General features: G+C 49.2%; 1 long non-coding RNA gene across 1 annotated transcript in view; it reads left to right on the top strand.

Moving 5' to 3' along the window:
* LOC138285957 (uncharacterized) overlaps positions 1–20,550 on the top strand; it is a 30,327-nt gene that overhangs the window by 6,960 nt on the left and 2,817 nt on the right. Inside the window, exon 2 of the long non-coding RNA XR_011201669.1 lies at positions 4,272–4,382. This is a non-coding gene — a long non-coding RNA (uncharacterized lncRNA). The remainder of the gene's footprint in view (positions 1–4,271; positions 4,383–20,550) is intronic.

Raw genomic sequence — 20,550 nt, 5'->3', positions numbered from 1 at the left:
TCCTCTCCCAGTGTGTCTGTGACGCCCCCTCCCAAGATACACAAACGCAGGCACACACCCACCCAACAGCCATCCACCTCACGACAGCCTCCAGCGCATGCACCTGCACCCAAAGTCACCAAACGTACACCTCCTACTACCACCACCTCTTTCTCCACTCCCAAACCCCCTCCAGCTACCCGTCCCAGTGTGTCCAAAAGAATTTTCCTGTCCGGCCTTGACCATTTTCCCACACCTCCCCCACCCTGTCCATCTCATAGGTCCCGAAGTAGCACCTCAGCCACAACATCTACGGGACCAGTGGTGCCTGTTGTAACAGGTATGTGGAGTGCACCGGCCACCAGGACAGCCAGTGTGGCACGGAGCCACAGCACAACCAGTCCCCCCCCTGTGAAGCATCAGAAGTTGGCCAGTGCCTGGCGGGAGAGGGGGAAGTCTCCAGCCACCAAAGCCGCTTCCAGGGGTCCCGGTGGGAGTGTGGAGTCAGCTGTGTAGTCAAGGTGGGGAAGGGCCACAAGAAGCCCGGCAAGTCTGGGAAGAGGTGCACGGCGGAGAAGACCAGCCCCATCCCAGCTGCCCAGGAGGGCCCCGCCAGCCCCAGCCTAGCTGACAAGGAGGGCCCCGCCAGCCCCAGCTCAGCTGTCCAGGAGAGCCCTGCCAGCCCCAGCCCAACTGCCCAGGAGGCCACCGCCAGCCCTAGCCGAGCTGCCCAGGAGGACCCCGCAAGCCCTAGCCTAGCTGCCCAGGAGGGCCCCGCCAGCCCCAGCCCAGCTGCCCAGGAGGGCCCCGCCAGCCCCAGCCCAGCTGCCCAGGAGGCCACCACCAGCCCCTGCCCAGCTGCCCAGGAGGCCACCGCCAGCCCCTGCCCAGCTGCCCAGGAGGCCACCGCCAGCCGCAGCCCAGCTGCCCAGGAGGCCACCGCCAGCACAAGCCCCGCTGGGCCATGAAGGACCGCCAGCACAAGCCCCGCTGGGCCATGAAGGACCGCCAGCACAAGCCCCGCTGGGCCATGAAGGACCGCCAGCACAAGCACTGCTGGGCCATGAAGGACCGCCAGCACAAGCACCGCTGGGCCATTAAGGACCGCCAGCACAAGCCCCGCTGGGCCATGAAGGACCGCCAGCACAGGCACCGCTGGGCTGGGCACCGCCAAATCAAGCACCGCTGAACAGGACACTGCCAAATCAAGCACCGCTGAACAGGGCACCACCAAATCAAGCACCGCTGGGCAGGGCACTGCCAAATCAAGCACCGCTGAACAGGGCACCACCAAATCAAGCACTGCTGGGCCAGGCACCGCCAAATCAAGCACCGCTGGGCCAGGCACCGCAAACTCAAGCACCGCTGAACAGGGCACCGCCAAATCAGGCACCGCTGAACAGGGCACCGCCAACTCAAGCACCGCTGAACAGGGCACCCCCAACTCAAGCACCGCTGAACAGGGCACCGCCAAATCAAGCACCGATGGCCCGGGCACCGCCAAATAAAGCACCGCTGAACAGGGCACCGCAAAATCAAGCACTGCTGGGCCGGGCACCGCCAACTCAAGCACCGCTGAACAGGGCACCGCCAACTCAAGCACCGCTAGCCCATGAGCGGCAGGGGCACTGACGCAACTGGGTCCGTCACGGGGTGAGTGATGCACTCTGGGCACCAGTTCCCCTCCAGAACCAGTGGAGAGATCCATCCACTTCCTCTGTCCTTCACAGGATGAAGCACTCTGGGCACCAGTCCCCCTCCAGAACCAGTGGAGACTGTCATCCACTATCTCTGTCCTTCACAGGATGAAGCACTCTGGGCACCAGTCCCCCTCCAGAACCAGTGGAGACTGTCATCCACTACCTCTGTCCTTCACAGGATGAAGCACTCTGGGCACCAGTCCCCCTCCAGAACCAGTGGAGAGATCCATCCACTACCTCTGTCCTTCACAGGATGAAGCACTCTGGGCACCAGTCCCCCTCCAGAACCAGTGGAGACTGTCATCCACTACCTTTGTCCTTCACAGGATGAAGCACTCTGGGCACCAGTCCCCCTCCAGAACCAGTGGAGACTGTTATCCACTTGAGAGACTGTGGCTTTGCACTCCCCAGGATATGGCAGTGGGCAGCCCACCCACTGTAGAGACTTGTGAGACTGTGGCTTTGCACTCCCCAGGACTGAACAGTGGGCAACCCACCCACTGTAGAGACTTGAGAGACTGTGGCTTTGCACTCCCCAGGATTGAACAGTGGGCAAACCACCCACTGGAGAGACTTGAGAGACTGTGGCTTTGCACTCCCCAGGATTGAACAGTGGACAACCCACCCACTGTAGAGACTTGAGAGACTGTGGCTTTGCACTCCCCAGGATTGAACAGTGGGCAAACCACCCACTGTATAGACTTGAGAGACTGTGGCTTTGCACTCCCCAGGATTGAACAGTGGGCAAACCACCCACTGTAGAGACTTGAGAGACTGTGGCTTTGCACTCCCCAGAATTGAACAGAGGGCATTGAGCCCCGTCGTGGATCTGGCGTTGTGCACTCATCCGGCTGAGGTGCCCCCCCTTCCCCCTGAGGTGCCTGTTGTATTTCTATCTGATGCCCCTGCAGTGTTCTCTCTGTTTTGATCGGGTATCGAGTGTGGGCCTCGCCCATGCATTTTGGGCCCAGTGGTCCACGGACTATAAATGGTGCAATACCTGGACTTGTATTATTGGTGTATATATTTGTTTATAGTGTATATATATTTTTGAGTACTGGATTTTAATATATTACAATGGTTACAATCATTTCCTTTTTTCTTTGCATTCTTCTGAGGGGCTTGGGGGGTGTAACTGTAATGTATCAACATGTATTAGTGTGTGTGTTGTAGTGGGTGAGGGTGGGATGGGGGTGTTGCGTGTGTGTCCCCCTGTTTTTTGCCTCCCCTGTGTGGTAGGTGCAGTACTCACCGTGGTCTTCGCCGCTGGCGTTCGTGCTCCTGGTAGAGGAGCAGGAAGACTATCGCAGGTAAAATTTGGAGTTCCGGTTCCATGGTGTCCTCGTTCCTCGTGGGGTGTGTAGAGGTGAGCGTTTTCCATTCGGAATTCCTGTTTCCGCCGTGTTTTTATCCACGGTGAATCCACCCCGGAAAAGGTGGCGGATTGGCCTGTCATAATAGTGTGGGCGGTACATTGTCTCCCGCCTGTCTGTTGGCGGTGACCGCCAAGCTGTTTGTTTGTACCACCGTAGCGGTCGGAGTGTTAAAGTGGCTGTCTTTGTTGGCGGTTTCCGCCACGGTCGTAATTGCAATTTTTTTACCGTCGGCCTGTTGGCAGTCTTACCGCCGCTTTAACACCGTCCGCCAGGGTTGTAATGACCCCCTATGTCCTTTCACAAGGTGTACATACACACACAAAATAGTTCACCTCAGCACCAAGAACTACTTTGGCAATGGGTGCTTTTGAGAACACCCCGTGTCTATTAAGACACCCCAAAGTTTCTCCAATTTAGTTGAAGACGCACCTCTTTAAAGAGCACTACGTCACAATGCATTAACCGTCCACAACTCAATTTTCTCTCAAATTACTTGTTCACTTTATGCTTTTCTTTGGCCATGTGTAGCGCTCTGCTGCCTTTTTGCTGGGTTTGGGCTATCATAAACCATACATATACAAAATATATTTTTGCTCTTAGGCAATGTTTTAGTATTTTCATGATGGCAAGATACCAGTTGTTTCCCCCAAAAAAGGTTTTATAAAAACCTGGCAAAACAAAACAAGCATTGACAAAGCCAAAACACTGGCAACCAATGCCAGACTTACTGACTTTACCAATATTTGTTTATAAAACTTTTCCCTATACCGAGAGTGTTTATTATTTTATGCCCTGTGTTAGCCAAGACCTCTTGATTTTAATAAAATTATACTTATAATATACTTACTTATAGGGGCGTTCATCCAACCCTCTTTATTCATTGGCCTGTTGCTAAGCCATTCACATTTTTCATCATCTGTATACTACACTATACCTTTGGGCAGTAGGTCTGTCCTCTTCAGTTATTGGCTAACTTTCCTGTTAGTGATAGCAATCTTTCCTTGCACAATGTGCACTACTGGCCCAATGTGTTCTCTCGATGTAATGGGTTCGTTATCACACAAGAGAGATATTGGAATAATGCGACAGGCGCAAGATTTGAGGGGGATAACAGATTTATTTAAGTTCTAATTACTGCGGAGTGTTTTAATCTCTTGTTTCTTTTCACAAGATTTGTCCGTTACATTCACTCAAGACCCCTTTCTTTTCCTTTCAGGGCTCTTGCGGTGATCCCAATGTGGTCTGGTCCAACCTCGAGAGGGGTCCGGTCTTCCCCTTGTTCCAGCCGCCCAGGTTTCCTAGAAACGAAAAAGAAGAACAAAAGCAGGTAAGTGGGGCGTACGGGGAAAAAAGTCTCTATAGGGTTAGTAGGGTAGTGCGGGGATAGGTAGAAGGGTTGGCGGTTGTGACGGGATAATCTTTAATTGTTTGTGCCCTTAGCTCTTTTGGTGTGATCCCAGGAATTTCCCTTTCTCATGATAGTTTCTTGTAGTGGCGCTCCTATATGTGGGTTAGGGAGGTCGAGGTTAGGTTTCCCTTTCTGTTAGAGGGTCTCCCCTGCTCTGCAGGACCTCCCCGGTTTCCTCCCTTTATTCCCCCAACCGCCCCTTATTCCTGACAGCCACTCTGTCAGAACGCCCCAGTTACGGTACACACGTACCTGAGGAGGCCACGCCCCTCCGGGGACGCGGCTGGCTGTTTGGCGGTCTCCCGGCTTCTCTTCCACAGGGGCGGGAGGCGCCCTGTGGTTCCTCTCCTTTCCGTTAGGTTCCGTTCGGCCGGGTTCCGTTTCTCCTTTTCTTCTTTCCTCGGTTTGTCTCCGCGGCGCGTCTCTCTCCGTCTCTTCTCTCGCGTTCCCTTTTGGTCCGTCTTCTCTGTTTTTAAACGTCCCGACGCCTCCTGCGTCAGACGTCATACCCCCTAGGCTCTCTCTGGTGCCCCGGGGGTATGTTGCTACGGACGCGGCCAGCACTGTGGACCCGTTGTCGGTGGCCGTTCCGTTACACTCGACAAAACGAAAAATGGATGAACAAAACTGATGAAACAAAAATGCAGTGGCAGCCCCTCTAATAGGGCAAAGGAGCGTCGCCCACCTGCTGCTAGTGCTGCTGCAAAGGAGAAAAATAAAATGCTAATAAACATTTATTACCATTTTATTTTTCCCTATCCCTAGCCGAGCTGTGTTTGGGGGTGGGGCCACTGCTGCTGACTGGCAGCAGGGGAGCGATGCTCACTGCACCAGTTTACATTGCGCATGCCATTTTGTCTGTCTGTCTTGCGATAGCCGGCCTGACATGCGCAGTGTGAACCTCTCCACCTAGCTATCTAAGACAGCAAGGTGGAGCACAGGCCTCCATTGCCTCCAGGAGCGTCAAGGCAGCCTGTTCCAGCCAATCCTGGCCCTGCCCTCAGGCTGCTGAACATTATCAGCAGCATGAGAACAGTGTCTGGATTGGTGTGGAGAATCCCAGTGCTGCACTCAGAGCACCGACTCACGAGGACCGGAGGATGCGAGCCAGCGGGGGCAAGGGCATTTTGTTTATTTTTTATGTTTTTTCAGTCTTTTATGCATACTTCTTTGCAGCCAAAGTGTTGCATCAGCATGCTATTAGACAAATTCAAGGTTATTTTCCGTTGTTTCATTTAGTTCTTCTTTGTGCGTTAATGTATTTGTATAAAACAGTGAGTTTCTAGTGAAATGTCTCACAATGAACCACTGCTGCTGTCACAGGGATCAAGCTTTAGAATGTTTCTAATAAACTCAAGAATCTTTGACTCATGGCTTCAGTATATTCATTGCCAGAACTGAGAGTATGGTGCGCGGTCCAGGACAAAAGCAGTGCCACATGTCAGGTGTGAGGCACAGGACACCGTTGTGTGTGCAGGCCCATTCAGGGGCAGAGAGAGGCATGTGATATTTGCAGCTTGTCAGGTCTCCATCAGTAATAAATATGCTACTGTGACCTGAGGAAATTACAAATCTTGTCTAACTTGGAGACCTTTGCAGCCGCAGGTCCAAGGCAGCCATTACCCACCTACCCAACACTTTTGTTTTGGGCAGGGGCATCCAACATAGACCCAGGGAGGCCAGCTCAGTAACAGGTTTTCAGGAAACCACAGGCTATGTATAATAATTTCACCGGGATTACCTGTGTGTAAATATATTTTATGAGGATCTCCAGAAAATGTGGCTTGGATTAAGCGCCTGGACCTACGCTGGACACCCCTGGTGTAAATAAATGGGAATACTGCAGGGCAGGTATGTGGTGTCTCAGTAGCATACCAAGGATGTCATGGGCCCTGGTGCAAATGATAATGGCCCCTTTACCTATTGTTGAGGTAGCTAAATACAGCAATTATTAGGACTCAATGGGTCCTGAAGGGCTCTGGCTCCTGGCGCCACTGCACCTGCTGCACCAATAGTAGCTACGCCCCTGTGGTGTGTCTGAATAACAGGTCAGAACTGAGAAGCCCTGATACTAGGAGTGCTGCAGGCCAGGATTACCACACATTGTCTTGTTTGTATGGGAACAGCAGTGTAATATGGGGTGCAATATGGGGTTTATTCTGCTGGTACCCTAAATATTTGGTTGGTTGCCCCACCAAATGTAGGGTACCAGCCGCCACTTTAAAAATGTTCCTATAAGTTTTACAAAAACCATTACAGAATAAAAAAGCACTGGCAAAACCAGAAGGTTGGCAGCCCACACCAAATCTATTGACTGTATAAGTGCTTGTCTTACTAGGGGCGGTTGGGAACTAAAGAGAGTGATGGGGCAAAAAAATGAGTGGGTGCATGCACACATGCACACTACATGTAAGGAAGATACATAAATATATTATAAAAAATAACTTATCTTGCAAGTTGCTGACTGACACATCCTCCTCGCCCTGGTTAACCAGCATGAGAGAAGCACCAGGATTGATGTGAGCGTCCTCTTTCGGTGCTCCTGAAGGCACTGGAGGGCTGTGCTTGCTCTCAGCCCAGCTGTCTAAGACAACTGGGTTGAGAGGTTTAAAGTGCCATGTCTGACTGGCCTTCGCAAGTATGCCAGCCAAAGAGACATGCTCACTTTAATCAAGTGCGCAGGCAGCCCATCACTCCTGCCTGCTACTAGCACTCAGCTGGCCCGCCCCGTCCTGACACTCGGTTCAGTACGGGTGATTAAAAAAAGAAAGAAAAAAAAACTTTATTACCATTTTATTTTTCATCTCTGGGCAGTGTCTGGGGGCATTTTTGTGAGTGGGGGGCACTACTCCGCTCTAATGGGGAAGCCGCCCCTGTGTTTTACCCTTGCTTTTAAACAATTTCACTTGGTTTAGTTCCAACTTCCTGAGGATCAACTTCTTGAGAATTGGTATAAACTGGACTCTCATGATAGAAAGTCTCTGCGCGTTTTGTCCTCACTCTGAGGGTGACACGTCAACGTTATGCCACTAGGTACGATAGTCCTCACACTCCATGCTATATTACAAGCAGAAGTATTTTTATTTAGGATATATCACTTTTAAGAGCATCCCTCTGGCATGCCCTACCTCAATATGTCTGTCTATCACACTAACACCAGCATTAGCAGTTGGGTGGACATTGGAGTTTGTTTAATAATAAAATTATGAGGTCCCCTTGAAAAATTCACTTATTCAAATATTTTCCCTTTGATCTTTCAATTGAAAATCCTGGAAAATATCAATAGATGAAAAGTGCCCAGAATGTTGGAACCACTGCAGAAATCTCTGTGCAGACACTGATTTCCATTTTTATCCTTAATTTCAAGGACTGAAACATGTAAGTGGCATGGAATCCCGCACCAGGTTTATTACTGCACCATGCACTGTTTGTACTTACCAATGCTTGATCTCCAGCCCAAATACCTTCCACCTTATTACCAGAAGTTAAGTGTTTGTTTCCCAGTTAGAATGTTTAGTCTCCTGTTGAAAACCTGCTGGGTGGCTCAGTAGATTAATGCATCCACTGCATGGGGGTGTAAAATTGCCAGAGTTTTGATATTTTAATGAAAGTCCATGAAAAGCTTTTCGTATCTCATTAAGTTTGCAAAAATGTGTTTTATTAATGGGACAAAAGTATGGGAAAACAGGTTTGTGGGAGAAAAAAACAAAGACAGTTTTTAACCAACAATTATAATTAATCCATTAGTTTCATTTATTTATTACTGATTTTTACATTTACCTAATTTGTATGTGAAAAAGTCAGCAAATCCACTTTTTGCAGTGTAATTTGACTGCGAAAAAGGGTGAAATGAAGAAGGGATGAAGGAAAAAAAATAAAAATTGAAATTGTATGCACTGTTACCCCTTTAAGGTATTTTCTCATTTGATGCACCTGCAAATTACAGCCCCAAAGACTAAACTGTGACTGCTGCACCTGAAATATTATGAGTTGGTGTCCCAAGGGAAGAGCCTAGGCTGTCTCCCAAGCAGACTCCAGAAGCATTAGTGATTATTCACATCAGTTAACATCTGCAGTATTATGTGCAATATAATATTACATTCAGGCCTTCATTAAGAGTTTGTCAGTCTTTTCATAAGACCACGGTGTTGACGGCCACCAAAAGACTACTAGTGACGGCGGTATCCCAACGGTTGTATTACGAATCACAAACTGAAGACCGCCCAAAAACAGTCACAAATCCAAGATCGCCAGGCGGACCGAGGGCAGGAGAGAGGCGGTCCCACCACCTGCCCCGCCACGCTGACAAAATCCCGCCCTCCATATTACGACCAAGAGATCAGCAGAACATTCATTGCACGGCAGAAAACTATTGGCGGTGCGAACCGATGCGCTCAAATTGACACCCCACACCTGACACACATTCCCACACTACACACACCCACTGCTATAAAACACACCCACACACAACCCACAATCCTTTTCAACTAGAACTACAGACAGTAAGGAGCCACAAACCCATCACCTACCACTTATACTCCATATGCACATATACACTACACACATCACACAACTGCACCATCAACACCATGCACACATCATAACTGCACACAAACACCACTACACACCAGCGCACAAAATTAAGCACCCCCCAAACCCCATCAAGCCCCAAACACCCCACCCTTGCAAATGACACCCCCCTCCCCCAAACCACATCACAACCAACATGTCCCCTCCAAAGCACCCACAATTCACAGACACATGGTAGATGAAATCGTAAGGGTAGAGCCACAACCGTTGGGAGCACACGTCCAGGAAACATCCATAGCCAGGAAAATGGAGTTATGGAGGAGGATAGTTGACATGGTAAACTCAGTGGGCACCCATCCATGCAAAAGGGAGGACATCAGAAAGAGGTGGAACGACCTTAGGGGGAAAGTGCGTTCCAGGGCCTCATGATACCAGATTGCCATCAACAAGGCTGGCGGTGGTCCTCCACCTCCTCCCCCAGAGTTCACATTGTGGGAGGAGAAGGTCTTGGACATCATGCATCCAGAGGGTCTGACTGGAATAACCAGAGGACTGGACTCTGGTAAGTCAACAGCACTCCCTTGGCACCAAAGACTCCTGTACAGCATGCCTCCCCACCACCCTATCACTCCCCAATTCACGCAAAGTCCACTACTGCACACCCCCAATCACCTAATGTCCCTCCCCTGCATGCCACACCAGCCCACTGCCACTATCCCCACACAGTCCCTCCCTTGTGCATGGATAGCACTCAGAATGGCAAGCACCACAACTCCCACAATGCATTATTCCCTACACATGAAAAGATGCAATAACCACTTCACAGTGGAACATCTGCATGTGAAACCAACGCACAAGCTACACCAACTGGATGTGTCGACTGCGTACTACTACATGGCAATGACAGCAATGCTATCCACTATCCACAACCCTCAATGTAACATGGAACTAATGTCATAATCTATCACCCACAGACAATGTCTGCAGTGCTGCAGCTGTCATTGCCATCTCTGGGAATCAAGTCAAGCCACTGTATGCGCCAGAGTATGAAACAAAGATGTACACCTCCACAATGTAACACTCTCCCTCTCCATCAACAGGTGTCCCTGCCACTGCCACCTTGCAGAAGATGCCAGAAACAGCCAGCCCTCCCGAGGATAAAGGCCCCAGTGGATGTCTGGACTATTACGACTTACCTGGCCCATCTGGTCATTCCACCACCACCAGCCCTACCCTGACTATATCTGAGTCCCCCACCCAAGTGGCAACAATCGCACAGCCAACCCCTCGTCCCCAAACCTGTGTTCCAAGGACTGGCCAATCAGCAGTGTGCCCCACGTACAGGGTCAACCCCACACACCCAAGAAGATGAAGGTCCTGTTTTAACTGTGAGTGAGCACAGGCACAGAGGGCAAGGGGCAGTTGGAGGGCACCTGTGGGCCAAGGGATGAGGCCCACAAGGGAAACGAGTGGCCAGGAGGCCATCTCAAAGTCCTGGGAGCATACCAGAAATCCCAGGACAAGATGGGCCAGATCCTCTCTACCTTGCAAGAGAACTAGAGGCTGCAGAGGGAATACCACAAGGAGGCCATTCAGCAGTGGCAGACACACAATGCCACTATGGCCTCCATTGCAGGGGTGCTCAAAGAACTAACTACCATCCTGCATGCGTCCTCCACCCAGCAGGCCCTTTCCACTAGCCACATAGCAACTGAGCCATCCACTTCTGCCACAGCTAGTGGAATGGAGGCCCTGCCACAGGACCCACAGGCCACTAGCACCCCTTCCTCTGTAACTGAGGAACCCCAAGGCATACAAGGTTCGCCATCCAGACATCCTGCAGGACCTGATGCCAAGACCAAAACCTGCCAGGAAGTAAGCCTCTCCTGAACATTCTCCCTTGTGTGCTACTGATACACCCTGTTGACTGTCCACTGTCATGTCGCCATGTTCCTATGGCTCTTTGATACTGGACCTGTACTACCTGCAGCTGGGCCAACAGCTCTGATGATTTAAGCCACCATGGCCCCACTCTTCACCCATTGCACTTGTGTATCACAATAAACAGCATTGAGCACAGCTGCTGCTTATCTGTCTTTATTGTAATAAGTAAGATTTACTGTTGTATAAAATGTAACTATAGTCAACACATTGACCATTAAAAGTCTGGAAGATGGGCAGAAGGGGGTGCAATGTGCAGGGAGTATGACAGTACAACAGTCATATTCTGTAATTCAGTGGCAAGGGAGCCACTAGTCAAGCCAGGAACCAGAGTAGCACCACCCAACAGACCTGCAAAGAGACCAAGACAGGGATAACATCACGATAAGAGTCAATGTTGCACAACCAACACAAATGCAGTACATTGTCAAGCTCCCTAGTGCGAATAGGCAAGTGGAATGTTAACACATCTTACTATGGCAGACCCATATGTTCCACACATGCATTCCTAATGGTACATCCCTCACAGCCGACATTACTACACCAAAGGCAAGTCCCACTGTCATTAATCCATGGTGTACAGTGAGGATAGGTAGCAATACTGTTAACCACAATATGTGTGGCAGTCCAATTGCAGTTGACATAGCACTACAGGGAACATACAACATGCCCAAGTCATTGCAGATATGATGCTAGACTAGTTAAAGTAGCTCTGACATCAGAACAGTAACTCCTCTCCTGATGGCCAACAAGTTGTCCCCCAAACACACACAGTGGGATAGCTGCACTTGCCACCTCCACTGATGGCAAACATCAGGAGGAGCAATGCCACAAGGCAGACAGCAGTACAGTACACATGCAACATAATAAACACATACCTGTATGTCATAGAAAGTACTGTTTGATCAACTCTGTTCTAGTGTCAGATGCATCCTCATCACCTGCCTCCTCATCCCTATCTGTGTCACCATCATCAGCCACTGGTCCAGCTGCCACCTCCTCAACATCCAGTAACAGGATGTGATGTCTCAGGGCTAGATTGTGTAGCATGCAGCACGCAACAACTATCTGGCACACCTTTAGTGGTCTGTAGAGCAGGGCACCTCCTAGGATGTGTAGACACCGGAATCTGGCCTTCAGTAGCCTCATTGAAATGGTCTTCCCCATCTGTGGTCGGGTATCTCACTGGTGTTAGCAGCCACCACAGGTTAAGATAGCCAGAGTCGCCTGTGTGCACAAAAGATTTGACACATCACAATGTGTGTAGTGACAGAGGGCAGTATGTAAAGAGAGGTGAGATAACAGATGCCGACATACAATTGGAGACATACCAATGAGCCAGGCCCTCTCTCTCTGTAGTTGACCATCATGTGTGGGACATTGCTGTTCCTCAGAATGTAGGAGTCATCCACAGAACCAGGAAACTTGGCCATCACTTGGGAGATATACTGGTCAGCGAGACACACAACCTGGACATTTATGGAGTAAAAGTTTTTCCTGTTCCTGTACACTTGTTCATTGGCCCTGGGAAGTACCAGAGTAATGTGGGTGCCATCTATGGCCCCTATCACATGAGGGATACGTGCCATATCATAGACGCCAGCTTTAACAGTGGGCAAATCCGCACATTGGGGGAACCTGATGGAGCGGTCCAGATGTTTAAGTAAAGCACACAGTGTATCCTTCAACACATGACTGAAGATGGGCTGTGACATCCCTGCTGCCAAGCCCACTGTGATCTGGAACAAGCCTGAGGCAAGGAAGTGTAGCACAGACAACACCTGCACTGTTGGAGGTATGGCATAGGGATAACGTATGGTAGACAAGAGATCTGGCTCCAACCGGTTACACAGTTCCATGATGGTCTGACCGTTCAGAAGATAGGTCTGTATGATGTGTCTTTCTTCCAGGGTAGCAAGATCGACAAGGGTCCGGTACACAGGTGCATGTCTCATTCTCACCATTACATGGAATCTAGGAATGGGAGAGAGGAATAACCACAAGTTGATGTTGTCAGTTCACAAGCCATCGAACACAATACACGTAGCACACAAGAGTAGTGTGGACATAACGCTGAAAAACTGAATCCATTTGGCCATGTAGACTGAGGGTGTTGATGACAGTTCCAGGCCCAGATGGACAGTTTGCCAGACATGATACATTTGACACTTCCATGTAACAACACCCTATTTCCATAGGTAATGAGGTGTATGTGAAATTTGAACATTTAGATATGGTTACCCCGTCTATGAGCCAGCAAGTGACTGCACATGTCGTGTCATAGTCATCTGTACATCCAACAACACTATGCATGAAGATCAAATATGTGTACCATGTTGTCATGTGTGAACATAGGTCAACTGTGCAAATGTTACTAAAATCATTCATGACGCACTTATCATTCACAATACACAAAATGTATGTAAAATTGCAGCCGCCTGTCCTGCAAGCACAGGACAGATGGAAGTGACCTAATTCCGCCGGCGTTAGTATTCATGGCGGGAGGCGGTGTCAATCGCTGTGCAACTCCTCATAGGCTAAAATTGTTGCCTACACGAGACTGGGGCCAATGATGATCACCGCCGGCGGTAACAGTCATGTATGCGGGGGACGTGACCGCCATTTTTTGTTGCATAACTCACTTGACTCTTGACACTCGTGCAAGCAAGACCTCCACTGTGTGTGCTGCTGTGTTCTGTCTCTGGAAGCCATTATGCCAAGTCCTGCAGGAGATAGGGCCCCTGCGTTCACCCAGGAGGAGCTGGAGAAGCTAATAGACGGGGTCCTACCCTTGTATGGACAATTATATCGGGCACCAGAGCAGCAGGTGAGTCAAATGTTCCTGTCCTGTCTGCTTGTGATGTGTGTGACGTTGTGATGACGCACACCAAGTGGATGCATGTAGATGGCAAAGGATTTTGTGTGTTAGTGGCGTACGTGCACGTTTGTGTGGTCATGAGGTGTGTATGATGTGTAGAGTCCACTGCTGTTGCTGTGATGCCACGCTACATGACTTTCTCCTTCTGTCTGTCTGGTAAGCGCCCATCAGAAGAAGGGGATTTGGTGTGCCATCGCCAAGCAAGTGCAGACCCTGGGGGTCCAGGCTTGGTGAAGCACCCACTGCAGAAAGCAGTGGGAGGACCTGCGATGCTGGGCCCATAAGACCGCTGAGGCCCAGCTGGGGATGTCCTCCCAACGAGGGAGGGGTGCCTCAGGGACCCTGACCCCTCTAACAGCCCGCATTTTGGCAGTGGCCTACCCTGAGGTGGATGGACGCTTGAGGGCAGCACAGCATCCACAAGGGGGTAAGTACACACTCACAACTGGCTAATGGTAGGCATGTATGGGTTTGGGTAGCCTACTAGTGGGAAGATGTGGTGTAGATCATTGATACTTGCACATTGGCTATGGGTATGAGCCACCCAGGCAGGATTTTACTCGATTATGTCTGCCAATGCCAGGCAGATAGTGACTCATGCGGGGACGTACTCCCTTGTTTGAGTTTGTCAGGACACATTACTCATCTTTTGAGAGAGCAGATCCTTCCATCAACAACAGTATACCTGAGGTGTTAGGGCATTGCCATCAGTATTAGTCTGCCATTATTACAGAGGTGAGTTCTCAATCCGCTGCCTCATGCTGTAGGTGTAGATGGCTTCAGGGGGCTAAGATATTACTGTACACATTGTTAATGGATTTGTTGGCTTCCCACCTTGTCATGCAGGAATCGTATGGGTAAGGAGTACAGGGTATGTCTATGTAAACGAGCATGGTAGTCTGGCAAGTACAGTGCTACTGTGCATTGTAGGACCCTACATCAAGTCAAGGTGTGCCATATTTTCCACATCAGTAGGTCTTCACTGCATAGCTTCAGTTTGTCCTATGATTTCAGCCAGATGTGCATGTCAGTTCAAAGGCATTCAATGACATGGCCTATCAGCAGATTTTGAGGTTGTTACTCCGGGTGAATAATGGGTAGGTATTGACCCATGGCACCCTTTCTTCCTCTCCATCCCTCCCTCCCTTTCCTCCTCTGTTTTTGTGTGCATCAGCATCATTAGGCGAAGGAGAAGGGGCACCGGCAAGTGGGGACCTGCAGCCCATGGGACCCAGGAGGCTGAGACCAGTGGAGCCGAGGGGAGCAGTGGGACGGAGGGCGAGGGGAGTGCCACGAAGGAGACCAGAACGACTACATCATCTACGGATCCCTCTTCCAATGGATGCTCCCTGGTGGTGACAGACCCATCTGGGACCAGCCTAGCACCATCCTTGTCCGCCACCATCCTTATCAGCACCACCCTCCCTGTAGCTCCCCACCCAGTTGCCTGTGCCTGCTCACCCAGGAGGGTTGGAGTCTCCGCTTTGCAGGCATCTCTGCCCCTGCCCAAGTCAGCCCTGCTGCCCTCAATGAGGAGGCTCTTGGCCTCCTGAGGTCCATCTCTGTGGGACAGTCAACCATTGTGAATGCCATCCAGGGACTGGCATCACAGATGCAACAGACGAATGCCTACCTGGAAGGCATTCACGGTTCCCTGACTGGCTTGCAGAGATCCTTTCATGCTATGGCCTCCTCGTTGACGGCAGCCAGTGTCCCTTCGTCTCCTGTCCCCCCTCCAGCTACCTGTGCCCAATCCCACACGCCTCTCCCCACATTCATACAAAGCACACAGTCAGACCCCATTCATACACCTCAACAGACACAGTTCACAAACATAAAATCAGGCACCACAAGTCACACCACCGCCATGCACACAGACAACAGACACATGCAGACACAACAACATCCACTCTCTACACAAACTCCCCCACCACCTCCTCCCTCACAGACACTACACCACTCAAATCTGCTATCACCACATCAAAACTCCCAGATCCAGCCACCAGTCCCCTCATGCCCACTATCACCACAATACCAGACCTGCATACATCCACCCCATACACTACATGCGCACTCACCATGACTACCAACACCCGTACATCCACCTTACCTGCACACACCACCCCATCAGACACACACATCCAACCTGGCATCTCCCTGCATCTCCTCCCCCCATCCTCCCAGTACACCTAAACGCCTGCACACACACACACACACACACACACACACACCCCCAACAGAAACCCAGCACACACATGGCATCCACCCATGCACCAGCATCCAAGGCACATACCCGTACACACCTCTCAAGCACTCCCTCTCCCTCCACTCCCAAACATTTTTCCCATGTGTTCCTAGAAAAAGATTTGTGTATGAGTTTGCCCTATTCCCGCCCACTGACCCAGTTCCTGTTTCCCCCGAGCACCGTGCTAACCTCCCCAGACACAGTACTTCCACCTCCCAGTCCTCCCATGGCCCCCCTGGTGCTGCCCATGTCCCTACCACACCTAAGACTTCGACCCCCACAAAACCTAGGGAGAGCCCTCCCAAACCTAAAACCAAGGGTCCTCCCCCTAAGTTGAGGTCTAAGGCCAACACCCCCACAAAGCCTAAGCCAAAGGACCCTCTTCCAAACCCAAGCCCCTACCTCTACCCCCCATCACCACTGAGGTGTCTGCTTGCCCCATTGATGCCCCTGCCATGTGGAGGCAACTTTGCAGTCAGGAGTCAAGTTGGGCCAAGAGACATTGCCCAGTGTGCCAGGGGCACTGAGGACTATTGGACTGGCCAGTAGGCCCATTTTGTAAATAGTTTTTTATACATCTACTTATATATTTTAATATATCTGCACCATTTCACCATTGCTGTCGATGGTTACAAACTTGTCCTGACTTTCCTTCCACATGTATGTGTTGCACCTGTGCGATTTGGTGTGTCTTCTGTGTATGTGATGTGTTTGTGTAGCAGCATGAGTTGTGTGGGTGAGTTGTGCTACAAACATGTTGTGATGTGTTGTGTTGGTGTTGTGTGGCATTGTGTTGTAGTGGTGTGTGTGTTGTGATGCATCTGTGATGTACTTTGTGGGTTGGGTGGACATGGCATGTGCTCAGACACATTGTTTGTCAGTGTTATTGTTTGTTTTAGTTGTGTGCTGTTGTTAAATGTTGCTGCTAGTATGTGTTTTCCTGTAGAGGTGTGCAGTATGCCTCTTTGACAATGCCTTTGTGTGGTTATGATGGTGTTGCAGTTGTGTGACTCAGTGGTGCTGTGTGTAGATGAGTTTGACGGTGGCGTGTGTGCACGGTGTGGCATGTGTATGGTACATGTATGTTGGACGTGGTGTGTGTTGTTTGTGTGTGTGTATGTAGATGTCTTTGTGTGTTGGTACGGGTGTATGTTTGCATGTGTGTGCAGCCGTGTTTAGCTGTGCCGGGTTTGTGTGTTGTTTATGGGTGTGTACTAATGGCCTTCCCTCCAGTGTGTGCTAGGTGGGTGTACTTACGGTTGTTGTCTTCGTCACCGCCGCTGGTTCTGGATTAGTATGGCCCACAGGAGAAGTGGGAAGACTTCAAGTTCGGGTTCCATGGCAGCTGCGGACATGTCTGTGTTCCTGGAGGTGAGTGTCTCCTTTAATGTTGTTCGTTTCCACCAGGCTTTTTGTGGCGGTGTAACCGCCCCAGAAATACTGGCGGTGTGCAACCTCGTAATATGGTCGGCGGAAACATGGTCTCCTCTGGCCTGAAGATGCCTGCCACCGGCTGCAGCGGTCTGTCCGCACTGGAGGCACTGGTGGTGTATTGGCTGTGTTCTGTTGGGAACACCGCCATGCTCATAATATGGTGGTCTTCCCTGCTGGGCCACCGGCGGTGCAACCGCCATCGCCACTGTGCTGGTCATGGGACTGCCAAACCTGTAGTGAGGGCCTCAGTGTGGTTTCAGTAAAAAAGTATTTTCTAAAGAATAAGCAGTTGTTAGACATTGATTTATTGGCCTGGGCTGGTGGTTTTGTTGAGTCATGACTCTCAAAGGCCAATCAAACCCCAACCAACTGAAGCTCAACCCAACAAAGCCAAAATTCCTGTTATTTGTCAAGAACAACAAAAAATCACATGCATTTGCAATGCAATGGGTCTCGCATATTTCAAACAAGTTAATTGTTATCTTTTGATCACAGCGCCCACAATTCAAAACCAAAAAAAAAACTTTTGTTGAAATTGAGGAAAGACAACGTAACAAAATAAAATAAAGTTAGGCTTAAAAAATAAAACTTTGCAATTTTATGTGTCCTGTTGGGCACGTTTTTGCCAGTCGCAAACCTTCTGTTTGTAGGGCACTGGAAGTTATAACAAAATATTACCTCGATCACATCGGGAGTAGTGGACAGACACCAATTAAGTTGAAATTAATTAGTGGTGGTCCCTGCTCCACACAGAGGAAAGGAAATGATGCCAGACATGCCTTGATGAATAAAGAGGCTGTTAGGAAGAGTGCCACGCAATCCAACAAATGGTGAGCGACAGGTGGGCTTCAACTCCTTTACTGAAGACAACAGCATCTCACATGTGAGAGGCATGCGCTGGTGCATGCACTCGCAGGGTTGACCCTAAAAATGAGTCCAAACTTGGCTGAATGACATGAGCATTGCCAGCTTTGAACCCCAACTTTCACTGGATACCAAGTCACTTGAATGCACCCTGTGCAATGCAACGGGATTCACATTACATCGAATTAGAGCCATTAGCGTTATAAACACCTAACCGGTCTTTTATGGCCACATTAAATCAAGAAAAAAAACCGAGCGCGATCGCTCTGCGAAATAAAATGAAAAAGTAGTCCAGAAACCATATGGAAAATATGGAGCCTCATATGTTTCCAGTAGTTTACCGGTGCTCTCGAGGAGGGCTAAACACCAGAAAAGGCATGACCTGCGCATGCCTTTCACGAATGAAAACAAGCAGATTTTAAAAGGCAAGCCCACAAGCCAATGAAAGTGACTGACATAACATGGGCCTGGTTAAAATCCCCCTAAAGAGAGATTAGAAGAGGGACGGAGCACTTTGCGCTCGCCCCTAATCATCTGTCTCTTTTAAAGAAAGTGCAACCGTTTCTTCCTGTAAGTGAATACAGAACTGCTGTCATACTCCCGTACTACGGCTTCTATTTAATAGTAACACCCTGCTCCACGGCCTCCCAGCCTCACACTGGCACCCCACAGAAGCATCCCACGTTCTGCAGCACATCTCATCCAGGGCCTAAAGAAATATGATCTCCCCACACCTTTATGAAACTCCTGTAGCCCCACTTGCCAATCCGCACCATCTACAAAACCAGATGCACCATTTACAAAGCCATCCCGACCAGCAGCCCTGCCATCTTGCAGACCAGATAACCACCTCTGGTGTTTCTTAGCATATCCACACTCCAGACATAATCTGGCTGCAGACTAAGAAGTGTAAAAACGAAAGAAATAACACAACAGGGCTTTTCTTTATATGAGCCCAGGGTCTGGAACAACATCCCTGCATCCATCAGGACCGCCCCAGCGCAGATCCAATTTAGAATAGAGTTGAAGACTCACCTTTTTCAAGAATACTACATCACCATGCATTACCATTCCACAAACCAGCTATGAATGATTTTCAGAGAATTTCAGAGTATTTTTTAAATAGATGTAAATGTCTTATTAGCAAAATAAACCACTTATCCTTACAAAAGTCTTTTCTGAGTTTTGGGGCTTTTTGAGGATATACTACACCCAACTTCCATGTTTTTATATTCCCATGCCTCTGCAAAATCAACCCATAATCAATGAATCAATGTCCAACTAATGCTTATTCAAAATATTGCAGATGGTAATAAAAGTTGTGAAAAATCATTAACTGTCCTCACGTTCGTGGGGACAGCCAAATCCTAGGCTAACCTGGGATGTTCCCTTGGGACAACCTTTCATAATAATTCAGGTGCAACAGTCCCATCTTAGTCTCTGACATTCTATCTGGTAGGTGCATGGAATGAGACAAAACCTTCCTGTGGTATGTTACATTTACCACACAATAATTACCATTAAGCACCTTTACCACAGGGGCCATTTTAGACATTTTACAATGCTGAGCTTTACTACCCACATAGGTGGTTATCTTTTTTTTAAATTACATTTTATATATATATATATATATATATAGTTACTGAAAAAAGGTTAAAGTAACAATATAGTTAGGTGAATATGTAAGGCGACAACATTAATGTTTTAAACTAAATGCACAGAAAATTACCAGTTTAACTTGACCCCGCCATGCATTACTTATGACCTCACAATTACCTCGCTCGTGACATGTTCTATGACATCACTGATGACATCACAGATGGTGTGGATGGCTCTGTGCTAATCCTATGTTTAATGTCTTTGTTGTAGAAATGGCAAAAGACCTTGTCCCTTTCTAGCTTGGCATGGATAGTACTGTGCTAATCCTTTGCTTAAAAACTTTGCTAGAAAAACAGACATTTTAGGTGAGCAGGTTCAGCGTGTCACTGGTGTTGTAGGGTGCTCTATACAGAACTGCTCCTCACCTAAACTTGGGAACTACCCAGAATTCTCTGCTTCTTTTTTGCATAGTTTATGCAATACTCTAAGCCTGAAAGGGTGTCGCTGTTTGACAATCCTTCACAAAACATTCACAAAAAAGATTTAGGCCCTCATTCCGACCCTGGCGGTTTCAAACCAGGTGCTTCCTGGGCTAT

This window comes from Pleurodeles waltl, chromosome 3_1 (genome assembly GCF_031143425.1).
Source record: "Pleurodeles waltl isolate 20211129_DDA chromosome 3_1, aPleWal1.hap1.20221129, whole genome shotgun sequence".
Classification (NCBI taxonomy): Eukaryota; Metazoa; Chordata; class Amphibia; order Caudata; family Salamandridae; genus Pleurodeles; species Pleurodeles waltl.
The sequence above is the reverse complement of the archived record's forward strand: the minus strand, read 5'-3'. Positions and strand labels throughout refer to the sequence as shown.